Here is an 18,564-nt window from a genome sequence, read left to right as displayed (position 1 = left end):
CAACCACCACCACCCTCTCTATGGACATGGGGGCCTGTTGGGAGTTGTAGTTCCGTCCCCTCACACACCCCACCCACCACCACCACCCTCTCTATGGACATGGGGGCCTGTTGGGAGTTGTAGTTCTGTCCCCTCACACACCCCACCCACCACCACCACCCTCTCTATGGACATGGGGGCCTGTTGGGAGTTGGTCTAGTGACCTGTAGCACACCCCACCCACCACCACCACCCTCTCTATGGACATGGGGGCCTGTTGGGAGTTGTAGTTCCGTCCCCTCACACAACCCCACCCACCACCACCACCCTCTCTATGGACATGGGGGCCTGTTGAGAGTTGTAGTTCCGTCCCCTCACACACCCCACCCACCACCACCACCCTCTCTATGGACACGGGGGCCTGTTGGGAGTTGTAGTACCGTCCCCTCACACACCCCACCCACCACCACCACCCTCTCTATGGACATGGGGGCCTGTTGGGAGTTGTAGTTCAGTCCCCTCACACACCCCACCCACCACCACCACCCTCTCTATGGACATGGGGGCCTATTGGGAGTAGTAGTTCCGTCCCCTCACACACCCCACCCACCACCACCACCCTCTCTATGGACATGGGGGCCTGTTGGGAGTTGTAGTTCCGTCCCCTCACACACCCCACCCACCACCACCACCCTCTCTATGGACATGGGGCCTATTGGGAGTAGTAGTTCCGTCCCCTCACACACCCCACCCACCACCACCACCCTCTCTATGGACATGGGGGCCTGTTGGGAGTTGTAGTTCCGTCCCCTCACACACCCCACCCACCACCACCACCCTCTCTATGGACATGGGGGCCTGTTGGGAGTTGGTCTAGTGACCTGTAGCACACCCCACCCACCACCACCACCCTCTCTATGGACATGGGGGCCTGTTGGGAGTTGTAGTTCCGTCCCCTCACACACCCCACCCACCACCACCACCCTCTCTTTGGACATGGGGGCCTGTTGGGAGTTGTAGTTCCGTCCCCTCACACACCCCACCCACCACCACCACCCTCTCTATGGACACGGGGGCCTGTTGGGAGTTGGTCTAGTGACCTGTAGCACACCCCACCCACCACCACCACCCTCTCTATGGACATGGGGGCCTGTTGGGAGTTGTAGTTCCGTCCCCTCACACACCCCACCCACCACCACCACCCTCTCTATGGACATGGGGGCCTGTTGGGAGTTGTAGTTCCGTCCCCTCACACACCCCACCCACCACCACCACCCTCTCTATGGACATGGGGGCCTGTTGGGAGTTGGTCTAGTGACCTGTAGCACACCCCACCAACCACCACCACCCTCTCTATGGACATGGGGGCCTGTTGGGAGTTGTAGTTCCGTCCCCTCACACACCCCACCCACCACCACCACCCTCTCTATGGACATGGGGGCCTGTTGGGAGTTGTAGTTCTGTCCCCTCACACACCCCACCCACCACCACCACCCTCTCTATGGACATGGGGGCCTGTTGGGAGTTGGTCTAGTGACCTGTAGCACACCCCACCCACCACCACCACCCTCTCTATGGACATGGGGGCCTGTTGGGAGTTGTAGTTCCGTCCCCTCACACAACCCCACCCACCACCACCACCCTCTCTATGGACATGGGGGCCTGTTGAGAGTTGTAGTTCCTTCCCCTCACACACCCCACCCACCACCACCACCCTCTCTATGGACACGGGGGCCTGTTGGGAGTTGTAGTACCGTCCCCTCACACACCCCACCCACCACCACCACCCTCTCTATGGACATGGGGGCCTGTTGGGAGTTGTAGTTCAGTCCCCTCACACACCCCACCCACCACCACCACCCTCTCTATGGACATGGGGGCCTATTGGGAGTAGTAGTTCCGTCCCCTCACACACCCCACCCACCACCACCACCCTCTCTATGGACATGGGGGCCTGTTGGGAGTTGTAGTTCCGTCCCCTCACACACCCCACCCACCACCACCACCCTCTCTATGGACATGGGGGCCTGTTGGGAGTTGGTCTAGTGACCTGTAGCACACCCCACCCACCACCACCACCCTCTCTATGGACATGGGGGCCTGTTGGGAGTTGTAGTTCCGTCCCCTCACACACCCCACCCACCACCACCACCCTCTCTATGGACATGGGGGCCTGTTGGGAGTTGTAGTTCCGTCCCCTCACACACCCCACCCACCACCACCACCCTCTCTATGGACACTCTCTATGGACATGGGGGCCTGTTGGGAGTTATAGTTCCGTCCCCTCACACACCCCACCCACCACCATCACCCTCTCTATGGACATGGGGGCCTGTTGGGAGTTGTAGTTCCATCCCCTCACACACCCCACCCACCACCACCACCCTCTCTATGGACATGGGGGCCTGTAGGAGTGGTTTAGACGTTGGTGAGTATGTGGACTGCATGCATGGCTTGGGGTCTGGGAGATGTGTCTTCAGAGTTGTGTGAGGCACACCGTGTTGTTGTGTTTGTGGTGCTTGGTTGGTACTTACCAGCCTCTTCTCCCTCATCAAGTCCATCAAGGGTCTCAGGGTGCAGGATGGTCAGCACCTTCTCCTCCCACTCGGTGTACGGTAGGGGCTCCGGGGGGGTTCCACCACCTGTGTGGTTGGCCCGGAGAAAGTTCTTGGCTCTGATGGATTTTACCCGGGTCTTGAGGTCGTGCCACCGCCTCTGAATTTCCTGCTTGGTCCACGGGACGGTCCCGGAGGCATTGACCCTGGTGACGATCCGGTCCCACAGGCTGTTCTTCCTAGCTATGTTGGTCTGCTGCACTAGGGCCACAAATATGTGGGGTTTGACACGAAGAATCTCATCGACCATAACCCTTAACTCGGTGTCGGTGAATTTAGGGTTTTTCTTGGGTGCCATGGTGCTCGGGGTGTGTGTTTGTGTGAATTAGGAGGTGCTGGTGTGTGGTGTTTGGGGATGGTGTGGTGGGTCTTTGTGTACAGGGTGTGTTTGGGTGTGGGTTATTTATTTATTTATTTATTTCTGATTTTGTATAGCGCCTGGTTACACTGTCAGTGTGTCCCCGCGCTGTCAGAAGAGTCAGTTGCTCCGACAGTCAGAACAGGACGGGCTAATCTTTAGGAAAGAGGAATGTTTTCAGTTTCCTGCGAAAGATGAGCTCCGATGTTTCCACTCTTAAGCTCAGGGGGAGAGAGTTCCATTTGTGTGCCACCAGAGTACGAAAGGATCTGCCTCCCATTCTGGCTTTCTTGTGTCTGGGGACAGCAAGAAGGCCTGCTCCTAATGAGCGGAGTTGACGGGTGGGCGTATAGGGGGCATAACAGGTTCCGAAGGAAGGCCGGACCCTTGCCATGTACGATCCTGTGGCCAATACACAGGGCCTTGAAGTCGATCCTTTCGTTGATCGGGAGCCAGTGTAATGTTTGTAGGGATTTATGTGTATGATATCTGTTTTATGCTGTAGGCTCAGTGGTGTCTCCTGCTAGCAGCTATGCTGTGATGCAGAGGATTTCTGGAGTGGGTGAGAGTTAATTTATAGTCTGTGTGTTGGCCCTGTGTGAATGTTGATTGGCAGTCAGGTGATAGGTGGGTGTGTTGGCAGGTGTGGTTTATGCGGTTCTTGGGGGTGGGTCATTGTGTCTTGTGTTTGGTTTAGATGTGTCAGGTGGGTGGTCGTTCATTTTCCTGTGTTTGGTGATGAATTCTGTCGCAATGTATGGCATTGGTTTGACTGTAGGGATGTTGTTCGTGTTGGACTTCCGCTGTGGTGCACGGTTTCTCGTAGCATTGGTACCGCCGCGGACGTGGATCGCGGTGGCTACCGGGGTACTTGCGGAGTTATCCTAATTGCGGACACTGACACTAAGCAGGTATCGCGGGGAAGGTTGTTGTTATCCTGGTCATGTGCGTACGCGGCGGTCGGTGTTATTTAGGTTCCGTCCGCCTGCCGCGGCCTCAGGTGTACTTCGACCGCCGCGGACGGAGATTGTTGTGCTCCGTCCGCCGCGATCGGCGTTTCTATCAGATTTGATCCTAATTGCTATTGCGGTTTTTCCGCGGACAGGTTCCGGAGTATCTTGACACCTTCCTCGGCGGACGGCACACGTTTCCGTCCGCGATCCTAATCGACCCCTATGTGTGGGAGGGTATACTCAGACGTGAGTCCCTTGCTCATTGCACCATCAGGATTCAAGCAAGCCGGCCCGACGACGGCTGAAATGGCAGAAATCGGTCCCTGGAAGCTTGTTTCCTTCCCGGTATAAGAATTGGCTTGGTAGTTTGGTTTGCCCTGTTCCCATCATGCACTGGGACAGGAACAGACTAATTTGCATGTAGCCAGGTTCTGAGCTGGGATGGTGCAGTGGGCTAAAAAACGGTGATGGATATAGCCCTGATCTCTTGACTGGGTAAGAGTATTCTGCATAATTCAGAAACTCTGTCCATCACCACCCCACTTTTCCAAATCGATTTTGTCCACACTATGTGTGAGAGGGTATACTCAGACGTGAGTCCCTTGCTCATTGCACCATCAGGATTCAAGCAAGCCGGGCCGACGACGGCTGAAATGCCAGAAACCGGTCCCCAGAGGCTTGTTTCCTTCCCGGTATAAGAATTGGCTTGGTAGTTTGGTTTGCCCTGTTCCCATCATGCACTGGGACAGGAACAGACTAATTTGCATGTAGCCAGGTTCTGAGCTGGGATGGTGCAGTGAGCTAAAAAACTGTGATGGATCTAGCCCTGATCTCTTGACTGGGTAAGCGTATTCTGCATCATTCAGAAACTCTGTCCATCACCACCCCCTTTTCCAAATCGATTTTGTCCACACTATGTGAGGGAGGGTATACTCAGACGTGAGTCCCTTGCTCATTGCACCATCAGGATTCAAGCAAGCCGGGCCGACGACGGCTGAAATGCCAGAAACCGGTCCCCGGAAGCTGTTTTCCTTCCCGGTATAAGAATTGGCTTGGTAGTTTGGTTTGCCCTGTTCCCATCATGCACTGGGACAGGAACAGACTAATTTGCGTTTAGCCAGGTTCTGAGCTGGGATGGTGCAGTGAGCTAAAAAACGGTGATGGATCTAGCCCTGATCTCTTGACTGGGTAAGAGTATTCTCCATCATTCAGAAACTCTGTCCATCGCCACCCCCTTTTTCCAAATCGATGTTGTCCACACTATGTGTGGGAGGGTATACTCAGACGTGAGTCCCTTGCTCATTGCACCATCAGGATTCAAGCAAGCCGGGCCGATGACGGCTGAAATGCCAGAAACCGGTCCCCAGAAGCTTGTTTCCTTCCCTGTATAAGAATTGGCTTGGTAGTTTGGTTTGCCCTGTTCCCATCATGCACTGGGACAGGAACAGACTAATTTGCATGTAGCCAGGTTCTGAGCTGGGATGGTGCAGTGAGCTAAAAAACGGTGATGGATCTAGCCCTGATCTCTTGACTGGGTAAGAGTATTCTGCATCATTCAGAAACTCTGTCGATCACCACCCCCCTTTTCCAAATCTATTTTTAATAAATGACAGTCACCTTGAGGAAGACCTCCTGAGCCCAGGAGGCAGAATGCATTCCATTAAATGTGAGGACATTCAGGTACAAGCTTATTTGTCCCTATAGTGACCTTTACCATTAAAGGCTACTATAAGTGATAAGAGGTCCATAGGATACAATGGATTGGCACCAAGGACAAACTTGAGGTCCCCAACTCCATTATGGCTCCGTCAAAATATGTCTTGTTTGCTATTACACAATATGCATCATCACCCGGACAGGATTCTCATATCAAGAATGATATGGTATGCATCCAGGAGGCTCCTTTCGAAGGTTTCGCAACTGGTTGCTCCAGTCTTGTCTGTGCTCTGGCTGCCAGCCTGCAGCTGTTGCCACCAAGACAGTAATCTGACCCCTGCCAGAATGTGTGATCTCTCCCAGGAGTCAGAAACAATGACCTGGACAGGTAGGAGGTCATACATCCCTTCCTGACAGGATGGCTAGAGAAGTGACACATCAAGGCAGTGAGCTTCAAACCTTCACTGCCTATGATATGCACCCAGACTGCCTCCCAAAGGAGGAAACAGCCTTCCTGCTGCCCCTAGCCACATTTGCACCTGGGCAGGATGGATAATTAGTTATTCAGGAGCTGTACACCGACAGAATGCTAGACACACCTCTAGGGTGGGCAACTGGTCTTTACTGCTAAAAAAGGTTTCTGCCATTTTTATAAGTGGCAGAATAGAGGGCTCTGGATAGAAAAGGTGACTCCCTGGGCAAAGCTGTGTTTTAATGCTCACCAGGGGATAGCTTGAAGAGGAGAGAGGATTGGTTTTTAAATTATTTTACCACTGTTTTATTGATTCAGCCTATTCACACAGACCTATTGAGGAGCACGGGGTCCGACACAGAGGGGAGGGAGCTACTCTTCCGGTTAGCGGTCCAGTAGCGGTGCGGTCTAATTGTTCTGACGCTGGCCAACATAAATAGAACTCTGTTCCACTCGCACAGCGCTGACTCCCTGGGCGAAGCTGTGTTTAATGCTCGCCAGGGGATAGCTTGAAGAGGAGAGAGGATTGTTTTTTAAATTCTTTTACCACTGTTTTATTGATTCTGCCTACTTGCACAGATCTATTGAGGAGCACGGGGTCCGACGCAGAGGAGAGGGAGCTACTCTTCCGGTTAGCGGTCCAGTAGCGGTGCGGTCTAGTTATTCTGACACTGGCCAACATAAATAGAACGCTGTTGTGCCCGCACAGCGCTGACTCCCTGGGCGAAGCTGTGTTTAATGCTCACCAGGGGATAGCTTGAAGAGGAGAGAGGATTGCTTTTTAAATTCTTTTACCACTGTTTTATTGATTCTGCCTATTTGCACAAACCTTTTGAGGAGCACAGGGTCCGACACAGAGGGGAGGGATCTACTCTTCCAGTTAGCGGTCCAGTAGCGATGTGGTCTAGTTGTTCTGAAGCTGGCCAACATAAATAAAACACTGTCGCAACCGTGCAGCGGACGCATGCAGCGAGCGTGCCAAAGGCTTGCATAAGGCAAGCCTGTCTGCGCCCGTCTGCGCTCTGGCCGGGCGCAGGGCCTGTCCCCCTGGTCCGGTACCGTTTAGTGGTGTACGCTACTCAAGGGAGGAACTCCTCAACCTAGACCCTGGTAAGAATACTGTACGTTGCTTTCAACTGTCCCCTGACACTGTGTGCCATTCAAAAAAGAGCTCCCTTTGTGGTAGTTGTCACACATACCTCCCGGCCATTTTGAACCTTCCCATTTCACAGGAAGTTATATCTGAAACTAAAAACCTGGTTGATATCGATAGGGATTCTCTAAAATGTATCCTGTTGAACACAAGATCTCTGGTCAAGCACGGTACAGAGTGTGCATTATTGCTTGAGGAATCCAAAGCTAAAGTGGCTTTTCTCACAGAGACATGGACCGATAATTCTTCCGGTCCAGACCTGGTCAAGGCTACTCCGCCTGGGTATCAATGCCTTACCATTGATCGGCCTGTGAAAAAAGGAGGAGGACTGGCCATTATCTACCACGAATCTCTCACACTGACCTTGGATCCTGTCTCGAATCTGAGTTGTGAGGCCTTAGCGTTTAATATTTATGCTGATAATCGCAGAACTCTTAGGGGCATACTAATATATCGACCACCAGGATCTAAAAGCGGGTGTTTAGACTCGGTGGGGTCATTATTAGAAGAAGGAATGAGTTTAGAATCCTATTTTGTGTTGGGCGATTTTAATTTCTACCTTGAAGATTCCACTAATCCCGACACGATTCGGTTAGAACAAATCATGGAGGCTGGAGGCCTCACACAATTGGTGGAGCCATCCACGCATGAGAAAGGCCATACACTGGATGGTATTTTCTCTAATAACGAGGACATAGGGACTATTTCAGTTTTCCCGACTCCATGGTCAGATCACTGTGCCATTAACCCCTTCCACGCTGATGACGAACCCCAGCCGTCATGCACTATGGTGCTCGTGTGCTGATGACGGCTGGGGTTCGTCACGGCCCGCCCCTGTTCGTGTTGTTTACAGCACACCAGGGGAATCGCGGCCGCATGGAAGGAGTTAAGTTCATACTGAATAAATTTTGGGTGCACCCAATCAGTAAGAAAACCGATTCAAGAGATTGCTAGTGGGGCCTGGGCAAAATTAGACATTGCGAACTTTGAACATTTTCTCCTAAACTCATTGGTGAACCCCCCTCCCGATGTAAATGAGGCCACAGAGATGTACAATGATTGGCTAAATAAGGCCAGTGATGCACTAATTCCTATAAAAAAATTGATCCCCAAACGAGCCTTACCTACTGCTCCTTGGTACTCAGATGAACTTAAAGCCAAGAAGCTGATGTGTAAACAAGCTGAAAGGGCATGGCGTAAATATTATAATGAAGAGGCCAAGATAAAATATAAAATTTGCATCACAGACTATAAACATCTATTGCTAGCATTAAAGAAGGATTAATACTCAAGGCAAATTGAGCTGGCTAAATCTGATGTTAAAGAACTTTTTAAAACGAATATTAAATTATCTACCCCTACCACTGCTAAAAGTCATGCCCACTCTGAATTTTGTAATGAAATAGCAGGCTTTTTTAAACCAAAAATTGAAAATATTTTTTTATCTTTCTCCGAGACTGCTACAAAAAAGCAAACCAGCACTAAAGTAATAGGTACGGGAAAACGTGGATCCCTAGTGTCATTCAATATGTTTACTCCTTTGGAGAGGAAAGACACGCTCAAAACACTTAACATGATTAAATCCGGAGCACCTAGTGACCCTTGTCCCGACGAATAATAAAACAAATTCCCAAAACTATAAGCACAGCATTAACTCTACTACTGAATGCTATTATGACCGCAGGTGTATTCCCAAATTTTTGGGAAAAAGGCATCTGTTCTTCCCCTTCTGAGGAAGAATAATTTGGACCCTAAGGACCCCAATAATTACAGACCAATTTTCAGGCTCCCTTTCCTGGCTAAGATACTGGAAAAGGTCATAAATTCCTAACCAAGGGCCCTATTAGGAAGGCGGACGGACCTGTGTCCGTCCGCCACCCCAGAGGAGGAGGGACCAGCCGCAGGGGCAGCGGCGGTCCCTCCGTGCAAATTAGGATGTGACCGCCACCCTGGCAGTCACATCCTGTATGTTTAACATTGCGGTGGGTGCTGCTTGAAGCAGCACCCGCCGCAATGTTAAAACTGCATGCTTCGCATTTGCATGCAAAAAGCGGCAGGCACCGCGCGGTGCCTGAGTCTTTGTGCATGCAAATGCAGGGGGGGTACCATAGGTACCCCCCATGTGCACCCCCCACCCCCTCTCACCCTGTGGGCCCGCAACGGGCCCCCAAAGAAATCACTGTATGCCTTTCCTCGGCGAGGAAGCCGCCGCAGAAAGGCATCTGTTCACCCCCATCCTAATATGGCTGGCGGTGTCTGTTAGACACCGCCTCCATATTAGAGCTATTCTGCCGCGGTCGTAAGGCGATAGTGGCGGAAAAGCGGCGGACGGTCTTCCTGACCCCCCAGCCGTACTAATCTGGCGAGGGGTCTTTGAAGGCTCTGCAGCGGTTTTTCCGCATCCTCCGTGCCGGCGGACACTCCCGCCGGCCCGGAGGATGCGGAAAAACCTTAATCCTAATGACCCCCTTAGTGATTTTATTCATTTTAACAACTCTTTGGATATTTCACAATATAGTTTCAGAGCCTACCACAGCACCGAGTTAGCGCTGTTAAAGTCTACAGAGGAAATCCGAGAAGCTGTGGATAGAGGATGACAGGTGGTTCTCGTCCTGTTGGATCTATCCGCCGCTTTCGACACGGTCCATCACAAAATATTGATGAACCTGTTGTCGGAAGTTGGTGTCAAAGGGTCTGAATGGAAGCTCATACAATCCTTCCTATCCAATAGGTTGCAGACCGTTGTTCTTGATGGGATGGCCTCTGAACCTTTTATACTGCCTTGTGGGGTGCCACAAGGTTCATCACTCAGTCCAACCTTATTTAATATTTACATGGCACCACTGGCGGAATATATTAGATCCTTTGGCTTTCAGCTCACCTCCTGCACAGATGACACTCAGATTGTGTTTCCCGCTAACAGAGTGAGCTAAAAAGGAGATTGGGTCCGGTTTTCATGATTGTATGAGGGCAATATCAACCTGGATGTCTTCTAACTGCCTTAAATTAAATTCCTCTAAGACAGAGGTCTAGAAATTTAGGAACAATCCCCTGGCCTGGAGCCCAGAGTGGTGGCCTGAGGGCCTCGGTAAATGCCCTGAACCCGTTAGGAAAGCTAGGAACTTGGGGGTCCTGGTGGACACTAGGCTCTCTATGGGTGACCAGGTGAGCATGGTGTCCTCAGCCTGCTTTATGGTCCTAAGGTTAATTAGGAAATTCAAGGCTTTTCTTACTAAGAATAATCTGAGGACAGTAGTGACAGCTCTCATACTGTCACACCTGGACTATTGTAACTGTCTATACCTTAATGCTCAAGAAGAACACCTGAACAGACTTCAACTAGTCCAGAATGCAGCGGCAAGACTGCTGACTGAGACTCCCAAGTTTGTTTCCGTTAGAAGCGAATTGAAAAAACTACACTGTCTTCCAGTGAGACTTAGAACTCGCTTCAAAGCTCTTTGCACTGTCTTTAAAGCAGTAAACGGAATTTGTCCAGAATTCCTTAGACGCAATCTGCAATGGTACATTCCAGGCAGGAACCTAAGATCTTCAAGTGCTAAGCAAGTACAAGTGGCCTCCTTTAAAAAAAACAACTGGGGAGGCAGAGGTTTTATTGTCTGTGCATCTAGAGCCTGGAATGACCTGCCATTCATGCTTAGGAATGCCCCGGCCTTCTGTCTTTCCGTAAGGGTTTGAAAACTCTGCTCTTTTCTCAATAAAACTATTCTGCTTCTCAGGCAGTCAGCACTTAGCACCAGGACACCCCCGGGTAACCGTGCGCTCTACAAAAATAAATACCATAACATAGCACACATCCCTGGATTTGGTCACCTAACAGGTGGATTAGCCACTGGGGCTAGTAGACCATTGGCCACTTGCACCACACTCATAACACCCCTAGGGCTAGGATTTAAGGGCTGCCTCTGACACCAGAACCTCAGATCTAATCTGACTTGCAACAAAGGTCAAAACAAGAGGCCTGAGTCAGCGACAACAGGAGCTGCACATTCCAAAGGTATGATACACTATACCTTTGGCAACATTCCTGAAACTGCATGACTGTGGCTCGTCCTTTGCCAAAGGCCAGATCCATCAGACAGAGGCACCACTTTGAGAGCCAAAGGCAACTCAGACTCCCCTGTACTAATGTCAGTAGTTCCCTGCACACTGCAGATAAAACCAATGTACTGGAACCAAAGAATTGATGGCCATCGTACCCTCTAAGGGATCATCCAAAAGTAGATGCTGCAGTGCATTGTGGAAAATGTAATCCTGATCTCCAACAAGTTTCAGTTGGCTACCGTTTTTCCCTGGACCTCTTGACATTGAAATACCTTTCTGCTGATCTTAACGCAGCCAAAGCTTATTGGTTGCCTGTCCGGCAATAATCCCCTTTACTTGACATTGTATCTCAAGAGAACCCAGCAAAACCTTTATCCAACATCAGCAATGGTTTTGTTATTGACTTTTTGGATCCGGTTCCCCACCAGTTCCTTGTAAATGGTTCAACCAGTTACCCCGCAGCTCCAGGTTCAGTACCAAGGACAACCAAGACAACTTTGCACCCAGGCTTCACGAGCCTGGTAAAATTGACTGTTGTGGCTTGGACCTGTTTCACCTTTACCCTCCTTGGGTTCCACGCAACTCGACCTGAAAGTGATAGATTGTCACTGGTGCTTTTTTCCATTGACAAAAATGGTAATATTTTGAAGTCAATTGCACTGATTTATTTTAGCTTCGAAAATCCATAACTCTGCTTATACTTGTCTGATCTACTTCATATTGGTGTCTAAATTTATATAAAAATCTTATTTACGTGTATAAATGAGTGTTGGAATTTTTTCGAGTCATGTCAATTACTTATCGCCCATGTTGGTACTCTGCAATGCTTAACAGATGTTCCTCTAGCAACTACTGACTGTTCTTTGCCATTCTACCAGGACTGATCTAAGGATTTATTATTGTGAATTCGAGGGTCATATTTGAGGTATTGTGAGAGGAATGCATGGTCCAAGATATCCCTTCCCAATACACCCTCTCACTTTGATTTGAGACCAAGTAAAGGCTTCCTAACCATCCCAATGAGATCACCATAAAACCTTTTCACTCAGTGCCTACCTTCTTCCCAATTACAATAATACATTTAAGACCGTTTGCATCCAAGGTTCATCCATCCCCTTATCCCAGAGAGCTCTGAATATCAATATTCACAAAATGTAAATGTAAATGTAAATGTAAATGTCGTATACTTGTAAAGCGCACAGCTGCCCCAGCACAGGGGGGTCCCAGCGCTGTATACCGCTGGGGAACTCATCCTGGCTTTCCCTGTGAGATGGTCCCTCCTGGGCATCTCCAAGGAGAAGACAAACATCCCCTGCACTGATGGGGCCGTTAGTAGAGATTAAGCAAGCTATTGCCCAGAGTTGCTGTTCTACATATTAAGCTATTATCAGACAAACTGCATAAACAACATCACAAAGGACAACCAATTGTCCTGTATGCACTTTTTAGGGAAACATGTTTGGGTACATCAAAACTTGAAAAATTAATATCCCATAGTAGTCAGTCATCTGAGCCGTGTTCAGCACATACTCAGGACAGCAGGTTACCTTCTCAGTGTTCAAAAAATGTAGATGTCAATAGTCTAGCTAGCTCCCCATATGTAGGGATTTGTCCTGGGGTAAGCCATTTGCATCAATAAGAGCATCCTAGGGCAACAACATTGAAGCCTCATAGCTGTCACCCACCATCACCAGCCCCAGCTCTGTCCCGGCCGTCAGCTGTGCTGCTGAAATGTTTTGGGGGGTGTTATCATGATGGATTTCCACAAATGGGAAGGCTGGGGTATACAATGGATAGTCCAAAATTCATCAGACGCGGTACCTCCAGCAATGGAGGGGCATGGCCAGGAACAAATGATCCCTCCCATTCCCAGGCACCCTCTGAAGAACATGAGCCAATAGCCCCTGGGGCCCCAACTTGGCCGACTTCACTTCGTTCAGCCATTTTGTGAACCACTGCAGCTGGGGAGCAAGAAAGTACAATTCAAAATCTGGCACCCAAAAGCCGCCTTCTAGTGAGGGTTGTGGGACTATGGCCAAGGACACCCTGTGTCTCCAAACATCCCATATGAGCTCTCAGAGCAGTGAATCCAGTTGTTGAAACCAAGAGACTGGCACCTCGGTGGGGAGATTGGTGAAATAATAAAGGAACTGGGCAATCCTTGCCATAATGGGAAGCCTCAGTGATAAGCAAAAGGCCACACAGCCTCATGGAGAGCGAAAAGCCACCCCCAGATTACCCTTCCAGAAATCCTCCAGCTCATGATAAATTTGTATCCCCTAGTTTAGGAGAGTATACAGGGCACAACAAACCTCTGGTACCATAGTCCTTGGCCTACTCGAACTCGGGAGCATAGAAAAGACACATGCCTTCACCAGGTTCTCCCTCAGCCCCAATATCTCCCCAAACTTATGTAGCAACCTAAACATAAAGGGGACATCTGTTTACATATTGGGCACATATAACAAAAAGCCATCGGCATACAACAATATTATGTATTCCGATCTGGCCACCATTAAGTCCCTCCTCCATCCCTGCATTCTGTGCAATTCCGCCAACGGCTCAATAGCAGAGCCAGAGCAATGGGTACCTCTGTCTTTTACCATGATGAATGTGGTATGAGCTGGACACAATCTGGCAAGTACGGACCCTGGCAGTGGGGTTGATGTACAACAAGCACACCCTTGCCACACAGGTAGCCCACAGCCTCATTTTGACCAAACCTGCTTTCAAATAAGACCAACTAACCATGTTAAATGACTTTTCCAGGTCAACAGACACTATTCCCACCTGTTCTCTCCCCTCCTGCATGGCAGCAAGTAGAGCCATATACAAGCAGGGCAGGTTAAGGGTGTTATTTTATACTGTACTAGCAGCCCGCCCCAGCGTTGCCTGGGGCAGAAGGGGGCTGTGGGCTGCATTATCCCAGGGCAGAACTCCCTCCCGCCTCCCGCCTCCCGCCCCCCGCCTCCCGCCTCCCGCCCTGGACTTAAGCAACACGGTGGTGCACCCGCCGACTCCCTCCCGCCCCCCGCCTCCCGCCCGGACTTCAACAACACGGCGGTGCACCCGCCGACTCCCTCCCGCCCAGACTTCAGCAACACGGCGGTGCAGCCGCAACGTACCTCTCACTGCTCCTCCGCTTCCCGCCGGCTCCTCCGGTTCTCTCATACCGGCGCTGTTGTCCTCCGGCTCTTCCTGGTTCTGCTTCTCACCACTCCTCCCCTCACTCAGACGTCGCGCTGCTCTTCCTGGTTCTGGTGAACGCCGGCCCCTCCTCCCCTCACGCAGACGTCGCGGCCGGCGCTAGTTGCAAGGGACTACATTGTTTTTTAATTTTAATTTTTTAATTTACGTTTTAATTTTATTTTATGGAGCCTATATCCATCTACACACCCTGAGGATTACAAAAATGTATTGGGTGTGTGGATTGGCGCTGTGGTTCCCGAGTTTACCTTGCCAAAAGGTGCAAGTTCTCTCTTTATAATAGTAGTATAGATAGCCTCAAAAGGATACATCCACTCTAATCCGGATCAGGGCACTGAGCAAAATATGAATATCCTGTGGCACACCTGTGCCCTCTCCAGTGCCTCTGGAGATGCTGTACTTCAACGGTTTTAAGGTGTGTCTCCTGTAATAGAGCAATGTGAACAGGCCTGAGTTTCAGAAACATGTGCACCTTGTGCCACCTGACTGACAATGACATCCATATGCTGTTCTACCTGTTTCATGTTAACAGTTTAAACTCATCATGGGACATGGCCATAGCAATGATATGCAGTCTGTGTCATAGCAGCCCTACCCCTGACCCTCCTCCATGTATGTAGCCTCTCTGGAAGCAGATGTGCCAACCCTGGAACCTGAAGAACCTAAAAACTTAGCCCATCTTCCCAACTCAAGAACAGCTTAGCAATGGCTAGCTGCCCAAACATAGGCATGTGTATATTGTGCAACCATTATCCATAAGTAAGTGGATACATGTGTCTGGGGGTGTGATAAACCTCTCAGGTAGTGCATATAGGTAACCTGTTCTGGCCCAACGACTTCCAGCCTGGCCATCAGCGTCCTTACATATAGCAAAATTAGGGTGAGTAGTGTGCACAATACTGCAGGTGCATGCAGGCTGTGGCAACAAAGTCCACAGGCAGACATTCTTCATCAAGGGCCCAGCATATGAACAAAAAGTTACCTAAGATGTCAGAGGAGTTCAGTGCATGGCAAAATCTTACACCATACTATCCTGCAGCGGAGCTACAGATATCCTTATGTGTTACATCCCATGCCTCCCCTTGACGGTGGAACCATCTTACCAATGTTTGGCATGAATATCAAACCAAGTTCTCAGCCATCTGGGAAGTCACTTGTGGAATGCTTTGTTTACTAAGTGTGATGTGGTCTGAAGTGTACTGCTCTGGATGCCCATCCAAGCTGGTTTTATCATCCTAATCTGAAGGCCTGGCATGACCAATCCCAGTTGCTGACTGCAGTACAGCTGCTTAGTCTTTGTCCAGCTGAACTTTCTTCAGTTTCCGGATGCAGCACAGGAGTTTCCTTTCAACAATACCCACAACTTAGGGGGGAACAAGAGGGAGATCCTCAGTCCAGCATCCCATCACTACAGCTTGTCTTCCAAGACGGATGCTCATTTAGCCCGCACTGCCACAGGGAAGTTCGAGAACATGGTCCCCATCTTATTATCAATACAACAGGGACTGGCTTGCATGCCTTCTAAAGCAGGTAGTGTCATGGTAATACAGCAATGTGGCTACTATGGTCTTGGCAGTCTCCCTGAGACCGGAGGCTCTGCAGGCACCCTGTGTGCTCATTCGACAGCAAAGAAAGGGAAAAGTTCAGTAGGGGCCACGTGGTTTTTCATCCAGTTTTCCAAATAAGCAACTATGGGCCAGATGTAGGTAGGCAAATACCGGTCGGTAACGGCCGAAATTCGGTAATTTCGGCCGTTACCGACCGGTATTTGGAAAATGAGATGTAGGTGGGCATTTTACTGATTCGGTAATTTACTGAATCGGTATTTTAAGGAATCGGAAAATTACCGATTCCTTAAAATACAGAATGCGTTGTAATGGCATGCGTTGTAATGGATGTTGCGTTGTGAAAGTTTCGTTGTAATGGTAGTGCATTGTAAATGTTGCGTTGTAAAGGTTGTTTCTGTGGAGGCCAGGCCTCCTCAGCACCTCTCTGGCGTCTCAACCTTCCCACACACCACCGTTCCACTCCATGTTTCTGTCTTGAGACACAGAGTCTGCCTACTTGGGCACACTGCACACGGAGCGCCCGCTCATCGGTCCTACAGGACACTGCCGTCGTCACGGATTTCCGAAGCCGCACTGGCCCAGCAATGCACTGTGGATGGCTAGGAAGAAAACTAAACTGCTGGATGACTTGTTAGGCCAGAGCAGAGTGAAAGCATCATGTGTCTGCCATCTTCACTAGGCAGGCCCCGTCCCTTACCTAACAGCTATTGATGAAGAATCCTTGTGACCAGTCTTTTTTCAATGTACCTCACTGATACCCTTACACAGCTCGTATGTAAGAAGCCCTTTCAGGGGGCCACAGGGCAATACAGGAACTATTGGCCCAACAATGGTGGTTAAGGCTTTTTACTCCACATGTCCTGGGGCACGACCGACTATGAATCTTGCTCAACTGGGCTAAGCAACCCTTCTGCATTTTACTTTGAGGGGCAGCTGTGGTCGAGCAGTCAAGACTGCTTCAGGGAGAAAGAATGTTGATACAGGTTAGTGAACAATACTCATAACACAATGTGCAAACAGAATAAACAATAAATCAATGTACAGCCACATACTTGCTTTTATATGAAAATGTTTTGTTATAATTCTACATTTGCAAAGAAATGAGATATTCAAACGCAATAGCACAATCCCCGTGAGTACAGAACTCTAGTAGTTGTCTGGCGTATCCCTGTCCCATCCTTCTTCGTGTGACATGGTAAAGGTTATTCCCCATTCACTGGTGTGTACTGTGTCTGGTGAATGTTTATTAGTTCAATTAACCAAAATGTGCCATTGGTAGAGACATCATTCATTTGTCAGCAGACGTAGGGCCATGGTGCATCTGTTAGGTCACATTCCAGTTCCCACTCGTATATACTTTTAACACATACCTCTTCAGTAGGTATGTCATTAATGTTACAATTATACACCTTGTGATCACCTTAGCTGGGCTGGGGCTTAACATTGTCAATTTGAGTGCCCTCCATTCCACCGGCTACTCAGACATTGTTCTACAAATCTGGGTAATGGAGATGCGAACCATTTGGTACATTAATACATTCAGTGATGTGCCCTGCTCGTCATTTACACATCCCAAAAATGTAAATGCCTCGTGCAAATTTCTCATCTGTTACTGTTTAATTGTGCCTTCTTCAGTGGTCACTTCTATACGGGGACTACCAACCAACAGAATCAGTGGGCAGTACAATCCCATGTTTCCAATCATTGCCCCAGTCTTGTCCATGCCCCGAAAGTGAAGTGTGCAGTATGCATTTCGTCACTTGCTCTGTAAGGTTTCTAGAGTAAGCCCATGTCCAGGGGAATGGGAGCAGTCAGGCTCGCTCCTAAATTCCAATGTGGGGCCTGTCTGTCCATATAAAACCCAAAGTGTGTAAACTGTGCTTGTGCCACATAATAGTATATTTCAAAGTTTGGGTCAGGGTATCCCCTTTGTCATAGGGTGGCTGTAGCTTAGACCAAGTGATTCTGTATAACCATCAATGTTTTAAACCATCTAAAAAAGAACATGGAGTGGAGTGCTAGTTATTCTGAAATATGTATAATAACATTGGTAACAGGACCATTTTCATAAGAGCTATTCTACCAGGTATTGTCAGGGTAATCCAAGTTTCCACCAGCTCCGCAATCCCATTCATACATTTCCTATATTTTCCTGAATCACCAATTCTATATCCAAGAAGAGTTGGATACCCAAGTATCAACTTGGACCCGACTGTCATCTGAAGGAGAGGTCCAGCGTTAAAAGGCATGTTTTCTAGGTCTGGGGCATTAGTGCAGATTTAGACCAATTTACTGTAAGACCCGACTAACTCCCAAATAAGAATTTATCTTGATCTATTGCGTCTAAGTATTGTGCAGGGTCTTTGACAAACAGTAGAATGTCACTGGTTTACATTGATAGGAAGGTTTTATTAGCATCACTTTTCATGCCTCTGTGGTGAGGTATTCGCTCAATATGCTCACAAGCGTTTCTACTGCCAGAGCAAAGGAAATGGGCGATAGGGGACCCAGTGTTGAGTTTCTCTACTAATTGTGATTGGG

This window comes from Lissotriton vulgaris, chromosome 2_1, assembly GCF_964263255.1.
Source record: "Lissotriton vulgaris chromosome 2_1, aLisVul1.2, whole genome shotgun sequence".
In the NCBI taxonomy this organism is placed as follows: domain Eukaryota; kingdom Metazoa; phylum Chordata; class Amphibia; order Caudata; family Salamandridae; genus Lissotriton; species Lissotriton vulgaris.
Note: the sequence above shows the minus strand (reverse complement) of the source record.